This window comes from Sorex araneus, chromosome 5 (genome assembly GCF_027595985.1).
Source record: "Sorex araneus isolate mSorAra2 chromosome 5, mSorAra2.pri, whole genome shotgun sequence".
NCBI lineage: Eukaryota > Metazoa > Chordata > Mammalia > Eulipotyphla > Soricidae > Sorex > Sorex araneus.
The window spans coordinates 54,034,553-54,044,262 of NC_073306.1; positions in this window are offsets into that span (position 1 = coordinate 54,034,553).

The window sequence follows — 9,710 nt, forward strand, 5'->3', positions numbered from 1 at the left end:
ACCCCAACTGCCCGCACTTCCCAGCCCCCAGTTTCCCTCTGAGTTCGATGCTAATAAACACGAGAGTGATCTGACCTGGGTGGATTCTGACTTCCTGGTTTTCCTTTTATGAGAATAAAGACACAGCAGACACCGAGGTGCTCTCAGACCGGGAGGAACAGAGAGGTCAGCTGCAGACGGCCACTGACCGCTGGGAAATGCCAGTCATGGGGCTGACTTGGGGGACAAAAACCCTGGGAACTTCTGGGAGGTCTGACAGGACTTCATAGGGGCGGGGGTGAGGATGCTGAGCTCTGCCAGCTCCTCTGAGCACTGAAAAGAGTTGGGAGACACCTGGGGTGCACAGGGTCTTTGGGTGGAGGGACAGAAGGTGGCTCGACGTAAGCCCCGGTCAGGGCTCTGCCACCCAATTCTCTGCGAGAGGCCCGTCTCCGCCCGGCCCCAGCAACCTGCATGACTTTCTTACAGCTCACCTCCCACTCTCCATCTGTCGGCACTACCTTCAGAATATATTTAGATTGTGTGTTTTTAAAAGCTCAGCAAAGCGTACGTGTTAAAAAATAAACAAGATGGGGAGAAGCTAGCCTCTGACTGCGACTCACCCCCTTGGTGACTGCCATCACCTCACACTCGGGCGATCGGACCGTTCTGATCGTCCTCTAGCTGCCACCATCGGACGAGACGGCCACCAGAACAACAGCCTGGCATGGGACCACATCATTCCTCGGCTCACACCCCTGGCGGGTCCCCATTAGCCCCCGAGAGCTAATGCACCTTCCCGCGCTCCCAGACCCCACACCTGCCCTTTTGGACCTCAGGTCCCCAATTTTCTCCTGCTCTCCTCCCCTTCACTGCCCTGACCTCCCACTGTCCCTTACACCAGCACCCCACTCCTGTGGCCACTCCTGCCGGTTCCCTCCGGGAAGGGGGTCTCACATGGCCCAGTCCCGCCTCTGGAACCTCACCTTCTTTTTTTCCTGTGGGAGCAACACCCAGTGTGCTCAGGCGTTACTCCTAGCTCTGTGCTCGGGGATCAGTCTTTAGGTTCAGGGAGAGCCGTGTGCAAGGCAACTATCTTCCCTACTGTACTCTCTCTCTCTCTCCGGTTCCTGTGAGAGAAGGCTCCTCACCTTCTAAGCTGATTTACGTTGACAGCCCGCTCTCTCCTGCCGCCCCTCTACCTGGTTTCTGTACTCTCAAGCCTCTCGTTCTGGCTCCTTCCTCCTCCACTCAAAGTAGTCAACTATGTCCATCATCTCCCCCCACTAGGAGGTAACCTCAGGAGGGCAAGAATCGTTGTCCTTCACCCTTTTTTTGGTCAATCGCTGACCCAAAAATATCTATTATCTATCTATATATCAATAGGTTGAACATCCTGAGGTCACAAGAGAATGTGGAATGTGAAGGAAGTTCGCAAGTTAGCTCAGAGGGGGAAGCAGGGAACATGAAGGTGCTGTTTTATTTATTTATTTGTAATGTTTATTTATTTTTAATTGAATCACAGTGAGAGACACAGTTACAAAGTTGCTTATGATTGTGTTTCAGTGATATAACGTTCCAACACCCATCCTTTGCCAGTGGACTTTTTCCTCCGTGGTGTCCCATTTCCCTCCTGCCACCCCCCGCCCCCACCTCTATGGCAAACACGTTTCTTCTGGTCTCTGTCTCTCTCTGTCTCTCTTTCTGTCTCTGTCTCTCTCTCTCTCTTTCCTTTTGGACATTATGATTTGCAGTACAGATACTGAGAGGTTATCATATGTACACACACACACACACACACACACACATATCCCTTTACCTACTTTCAACACTCAATTCTTATCCAGACTGATCATTTCCAACTATTATTCTCATACGGGTCCCTTTTCTATCGGGTGCTGATTTTAGAGTGAACGAAAAACATGCCCACGAATTCATTTGTGGAGTATAAAATAACATCACATGAGGCTGACACCCAAGGACAGTAGATACAAGGGCCAGGAGGATTGCCCCGTAGCTGGAAGACTGCTTCATGAGCGGAGGGGAGAAGGCAGATGAAATAGAGAAGGGATCACTGAGAAAATGATGGCTGGAGGAATCAGTCGGGATGGGAGATGTGTGCCGAAAGTAGGTAATGGACCAAACATGATGACCTCTCCGTGTGTGTTGCAAGCCATGATGCTCAAAAGCAGAGAGAGTATGGGGAATATTGTCTGCCATGGAGGCAGGGGGAGGGTGAGAAAGGGGGGGTATACCGGGGATATTGGTGGTGGGGAATGTGCACTGGTGGAGGGATGGGTGTTTGATCATTGTGAGATTGTAACCCAAACATGAAAGCTTGTAACTATCTCACGGTGATTCAATAAAATTTAAAAAATTTTAAAAAAAAGTCATGCCCACGAGGGGCACATGGGCACTCCTAGGAGTCTGGACTCACAACAGAGAGCCGGGAGGATGGGCCTGGCAGTACTGGGGACTTGGTCATCCTCCTTCCCGTCACCCCCGGACACTGCTGGAGCCCACGGGAGCCAGTCTTGAGAGCTGCTGTAGTTCCTTCGGCTGACGGCAGATTCTCATCAGCCTCCTGAGATCTGGCTGGGCCTCAAACACCAAGGAGTGGGGAGGTGTTGGCTCAGGGCCCCCCTCCCGGGCTGCCTCGGCTGCGCTTCCCTCCCCCATTCACACTCCCGGGAGAGTTGCAAAGCCAGGAAGGGCTGAGCAGATGTGGGGTGTGTGACGTGTGGCGGCGAGCCACGGAGGGGCAGTCAGTCAGCTGGGGTGCGGTGGGGAGTGAGGTTTGTGGGTTTGTGGGTCACGAGTGCACGGGCTGGCGGCTCCTGGCTGTCCAAGCATCACGAAGTTCCCTGGGAACCCCAGCCACACCCGGATGGCCTGATGGCCCCGTGGCGATAAGCATTTGCCTTGCCCGTGTGTGACTACAGGCTCTCGCCCTGGTGGATCACGCGCTCCAGGCGAGGTCCCTGCAGCTCTGCTATGTGGGACCCCCAGCACTGCGACAGAGTTCATCTCTTACACACTGTCGCCAGGTGTGTGCAAACACCCCAAATAAAGTGTGCCGGAACTACCACGGGTCTAGATAACAAAGAATGGGGGTAAGGGTGGGCGGGGCCCTGAGCCCGAGGAAGGGAGGTGGGGAGTCCAGGCGGCCTCAGTAGCTGGAGCTCTGAGCCCTCATCAGGCTCAGGCACAGGGTCTCGTCTGCAACCCAAATTACCTGCACCCCCTCCAGGCAGAGACTGGTAAGGTCCTCAGCTAAGCAGGTTCAGTAAGGAAAGTGCTGGCTCTGGGCTATGGAGCCGGCAGGTGGCAGAGCAGAGACATGGGCCTGGCCCGAGGTTCTGCTGTGCAGAAGGAACCCGGGACAAGAAAGACCAGGTGACCCGGGTTTGATGCCCAGCATCCCATATGGTCCCCCGAGCACCTCCAGGAGTAGTTCCTGAGTGCATGAGCCAGGAGTAACCCCTGTGCAATGCCAGGTATGACCCAAAAAGAAAAAAAAAAAAGACCAGGTGGGTGGGTGACCCCAGAAGTTTTGCTGGATCGTGGAGATCATGCCTAGCTTCTGCATCTGCTCAAGCCAGAATCATTGTGTGTTTTTATTCATCCATTCATTCATTCATTCATTCATTCATTCATTCATTCCAGGGAGATGAAGGCTGGGCTCAGATTCCATGGAGACACGCTTCTTGGAACCCCTAGACCCCCACCCATGGAGACAGAAACCTGGGCTCACAGGAGTCGGGGAGCAGAGGGCTGGATTCAGCCTGTGGAGCGGGAGATTGGGGTGAAGAGGAGTTGGCCAGTCAAGGTTTCTGGGCGAGGCTCTGGTTCTGTGTAAGGCAGCCGGGGTGGGAGAGTTGGGGGGACGAGTGTGGTGGACGGGTCATACTTGGGGCCCGAGCAGGATGCTGTGATGCAGGGGCGATGCCGGAGCAGGCTGGGCAGTAGGGGGGCGGGCGGTCAGAGAGGCCTGTTCTCGGGGACGGCCACCTGAGAGCTGGGCTTTGCACAAGGCCCTCCGAGCCCCGGGTTCCTCGCTGTAACAAAGCGCCTGCATTTTGGGCGTCTTTGGGCCTCTTCCTCCTTAGGGTCCTGGGGCTTTTCACAGGAGGCCCAGAAGTTACCCTGCCCTGTTTCACAGGTGAAAAGAAAGGGTCTGGAAAGGCAGGTGAGGTGAGGCTGGCTGGACTCAAACCCTGTCTCCTGTGGCAGGGGGAGGTCAAAGGCCACCTCTGCCTCCAGTCCCAGTGCCAAAGGGGCTGGCATCCGGCTCTCCTGAGACCAAAGCTGGGCCGGTGCCAGGGACCTGTCTAGGGACTTGGGGTGACAGGTGCCCCCAGAAAAATCCTAGGGCTCCTTCCCCTCTTCATTCCGTCTTTCCCTCTGGCCCTCACTCCCACATGGAGGAGACAGATTTCTTTTGCTAAACCACAGCTTTGCTTCTGCCAACTTCCCAGGGGAGAGAATGTCCCCGTGCGTGTTCTACCAGTTCCTCCTTCCTGCTATCTATGGTTATTTGCCAATCCGGCTCCAAGGGCCCCTGGCCCAACATGCCAGCCCAGGGCCCCAGTTACCAACACTGGGACAACGGAACTTTCCATGCTGTCTGCCAGGCCCCATGCCAGGGGATTTGCATCCATGGCCTCCTGTCATCCCCAGAACCCCCCCCCCCCACAACACACAATGCCCTCCTCCTTCCTAGCCACTTGACACAGTAGGGGAAACTTGGGAGGCTGAGGTTGAAGCCACGTGCCAAGGTCAGGGTCAAACTGTTCAAGGCCAAGTGGTCCAGGAGTAGCAGAAGTCAGAATTGCGTTGATCTGCTCCTGGGAAGAGGTGGTGTGGGCGCCTAGGATAAGATGGCGGCGACTGCTCATTTTCTCCTGCTCTCCTGAGCGTCAAGAGGAGGGGGGCTCCCTCCGTACCCAGTTGGGAGCAGAGGAATGGCACGCATACCTGCAAGGCTTCAGGGAGCGTTGAACTAGTCAACAGACGTTGGACTGATCGCCACTAGGTGTCACCCGAGTTCTAGAAAAGAGTTGACAGCCACTCTGGAGGGTAACTGGGACTCCAAAAAATGGAGAAAGGGAACCTTGAGCTGGACAAGAGGGTGTCGCAGAAATATCAGAGGTGTATGTGGCAAAACAGATGTTACTCAAGATCTATTGCCATAGGGCAAAGAGTCCTCAGTATAGGACAGAACTCAGTTCTGAATCATGCAAACGGTTGATGGCTTGAGGGAAGAGGAAGGAATAGCTAGTTGGTAGATGGAAAATTACAAAGCAAGGAGGTGAGTTTCTGCTAACCAGTCCTCCAGATTCTTGCTGGGAAAGGGCCAGGGTGATCAGGGATTAACGGGAGAGTTGGGGCAGGTGAGAGCAAATCTGATCTGATACTGAGGGTGGGTGGGGCTCCTCACTGAACTGAAGTAGTTGGATTTCTGCTAAAACTGGTGGTGCTAAGTGGACAGGCCGTGTGGAGAAACATTAGCTGGTCAAGCAGAGGGCCATTGCTGGTTCCCCCTCCTGTCCAAGGAGAGAAGAGACACTCTCTTCTGAGCAAAGAGGCCGGTTCTCATTTCATCCCTTTCTGTTTGTCAATGACCGGCAGAACCATCTGTAAAGGGGGCCGGAGTGATAGATAGCACAGCAGATAGGGCACTTGCCTTGCATGCGGCCGACTTGGGTTCAGTCCCCAACACCCCATGTGGCCCCCACCACCCCTCAGCTCATCAGTCATAGTCTTTGAGCACAGAGCCAGCAACAAGCCCTAAGTACAGCTTGGTTCCTTCCCCCCAACCCCTGTGAAACAGAAACCATCCATGAAGACCCAGTGGCTGCAGAGCTCTGCTGGAGGGTGAAGGGCAGTGAAAAAACATTCAAATGAAATTTCTACAGTCGCCAGGGAAAAGCAGGGATGAATCACGGGATCAGAGTCTGACTCTGGAGGACAATTGCTGTGATCCCTTGAGCTGAGCACAAGCCCCTCCCAGCCATCCCCTGTGCAGCTGCTTCTCAATGTGGGTGTCTTGGGGATGGTATCATCAGCATCCCCCGAGGAGAGCATGGACGTGCTGCCTTCCGCTCACAGGGCGTCTGGAGAGAGGAAGGAGTCTGGGCAACTCTCAGACATGCTCTGTGAGGAGGGGCGGGGCCCGGCGGGAAATATTTGGAGAGTCGTAGCTGGAGCTCAGAATGATAATCCACAAAAGTGCTTTGTACTGAAGCTAAACATTTGTCTCTACGAGCACCACACTATGATCACTGCCCTTTTGGTGTTTTGTTTGTCTTGATAGTTGGGCCCAGCTACGTTCAGGGATCACTCCTGAGTGCTCCAGTACGTGATCAAACCCAGTGGACTACGTGCACGGCAAGAGCCTTACCTACCCCTGGACGTTCTCACCAGTCTATCCCTGTTCTTTTTGAAAATCTTTGGGAGAGACACACTTGAGGTGCTCAGGGCTTACTCCTGGCTCTGTGCTCAGGGATCACTCCTGGCAAGGGTCAGGGACCATATGTGGTGCCGGGATCAAACTCGGGTGGACCACGTGCAAGGCAGGCCCCCTGCTGCATGTACTTCCTCTCCAGCCCACCTCCCCATCCTTTGAGATTCCTCCTTGTAAATAAGCCTGATCACATTCTAGTTGGCATGATAATTTGCACACGGCAGCAAGAGCAGCCATTGGCCACATAGGCCTTTCGCTTGATTTTGGAATGCCCCTCTTAGCAGTGCTCAGGAGCTATTCAGAGTGCAATGCTCAGGGTTGCTCCCAGCAGTGTTAGAAACCATGTGGGGCCAGGGGTTGAACCCAGGTCTCTGGTGTGCAGAAGCCCTTTGAGTCATCATCGGTCCAGTTCTATGTAGACCTTTGTGGATTTGGTTTGCTGGAACCTTTCATAAGGAATCTCCGGTTTGACTGTTTTTTGGGGTTTTTTTGCTTATTTTTGGGTCTCACCAGCGATGCTCAGGGGTCACTCGTGGCTTTGCATCTCAGGAATTACTCCCGGTGGGCTCAGGGGACCATATGGGATGCTGGGAATCGAACCCGGGTCAGCCGCGTGCAAGGCAAACGCCCTATCCGCTGTGCTATCACTCCAGCCCCTCAGGTTTGACTTTTTATTTTTTTAATTTAAAAAATTTTTTTCTTTTTGCTTTTTGGGTCACACCCAGTGATGCTCAGGGGTTACTCCTGGTTTTGCACTCAGGAATTACTCCTGGCAGTGCTTGAGGGACCATATGGGATGCTGGGGATCGAACCCGGGTCGGCCGCATACAAGGCAAACGCCCTACCCGTTGTGCTATTGCTCCATCCCCAGGTTTGACTTTTAAAAGCACCTGAAGTTTGGGAAGCCAAGGCAAGATTTTACTGCTAGATTTATTTTTTTAATAATACGTATCGATTTAGGTGTGTTTTTCTTCTATCAAGTTTCCCATGGTGTAAGCCTCCTGTTTCTATTGGGAAATGACCTTCCTTTCTCAGCTGAAAGGCTGAGATCCCTTTAAGCCAGGTACCAGGGAAGTGTTTCTGAGGGATTTCTAAGTTCTGGCTTCATAATATCAACCTTAACTCATTCAATTATATTCTAGGCACATCACTCTCAAATAGGATATTCCAGTCGATCCGGGGTAATATAACCGGTGTTTCCAATTATGTCCTGTCTTAAGAAAACCGACTCTTATGTAAATAGCGATAGCACCATGAAATAAGAACACTCCTTCAGATATTTCAAATTTGGAGGAATGGAGAAGGGAGAAGAGATGAATGTTTTTATATCTGTTTATAAGAGTATAATCTGCTCAATTGTCATGAGTCACAGATAGCTTAAAATCTGGAAAAAAAGAAAGATATGCCTTAAATCCAGAAAACAGAAGATTGGAGAACCAGCACCGTTCTGAACAAAAACCTATCATCCTTCACCAGTTCAGAACCAGGCAATTCATTCTTGTGCTGCCACCGGATCTAGAGTTCATGGCTTGCTAAACCCATCGGCTTCCCTACTAGTGAAAATCTGTATTCAATGACATCAGAAGCCTGTACCCCAGAGTACCTGCCCCTTCCCCGAGTCTCTGATATAGTCTTTACTGATGACGACAGCATATTCTGGTCATTCACTGTTTGCAGGAACTTTCAGGAATGTATCAGTGTCAATCTGTGAATGACAAGAGACTTAATTTGGATGGGTAGAGATCTGATGGGAGTTTTTATGACACCGTTGATAAGGATGTTTAGTTGTTTCTGTCAGGACAGATTGATGCAATAACTGAAATTATGACTCTTAGCATAACACCAAGGACAAAGACAAAGTTTCTATAAATTTCACACAAATGTTTAAATATTTGTATTAAAAATATTTATATGTACAAATGTAACTCGGGGAAAGTTCAAGCATTTGAAATACCTTCCGTGCAATTAAACATGTCAAATAAACCAAATTATTTTGACCAGCTCTTTTTATTTAGTACAAGAACAAATCCTTTGAGATTTTCCAGGAATCCTCTGGAAAGGGCTGCTCAAGATCTGTTCAAGATCAAGATTTGCATGGAGGATTTGATTTGAAATAGACAAAAATGCAAAATTCAAGCAAAAGAAGAAAAAAGTGAGTTTTTTTTAAAAAATAAGAAGAAATTTGAGGTTTTTTTTTTTTTAAAGTCAATAGTCAATAGGGGGCCGGAGCAATAGTACAGCAGGTAGGGCCTTAGCCTTGCACATGGTTGACCCAGTTTTGATCCCCAACATCCCATATGGTCTTTCAAGCACTGCCAGGAGTAATTCCTGAGTGCAGAGCCAGGAGTAACCCCTGAGCATCACTGGGTGTGACCCAAAAAGCAAATAAATAAATAAAATAGCCAATAGCCTGATAAATGCTTAGCATAGCTCAGGAAGCCTTCCACCTTTGTTTCCCCAGGTGACTTACTCAAAAGGTAAAGAAAAAACCTCCAGGATCCCTAAGTCAATGATGGTTGGAGGGATCACTCGGGATGGGAGATGTGTGCCAAAAGCAGATAAAGGACCAAACATGATGGCCTCTCAGTATATATATTGCAAACTAAAATGCCCCCAAATATAGAGAGAGTGAGAAAGAAATTATCTGCCATAGAGGAATGGGGTTGGGTGGTGGCGGCGGGAGGGATACCGGGGACATTGGTTGTGGAAAATGTACACTGGTGAAGGGATGGGTATTCTATCCTTTTATGACTGAAAATCATGAAAACTTTGTAACTGTATCTCATAGTGATTCAATAAAAAAATTTAAAAAAAAGTGGGGGAAAAATAAAAGCCCCCCAAAATATTTTATTAAAAGCTAGGGCAACCCCCTCTCCATGCCCCCAGAAAAGAAGTGTCTTTAGACTATAATTGAAAACTATAAAATTCACGTGCCAATGACAAAAACCTTTGAAAGAGGTGAGCCTAGGAAAATCTGTGAGACCATAGCACATAATGTGGCAGAGAAGCAGCTTAAGGGAAGGCAGAGCGCACAGATCCACGGGGTGCTTGGGAAAGAAGCACAGTGAGGGGCTCAGAATCCACTCTGAGAGTGGAAGGAAGGACCAGGCATCTGTGCTCTTCACTTGATAGATCTTAGTTCACCTAGACAAGACAGCAAAAACCTTAAGGTAAGTGACCCTTTTTCTTGTCCTGTGGTAGTGAAAAATTATGATAATTTATGCTGCCTGAGAGGCTAATACTTTTCCTAATTCTACTTTCTGGT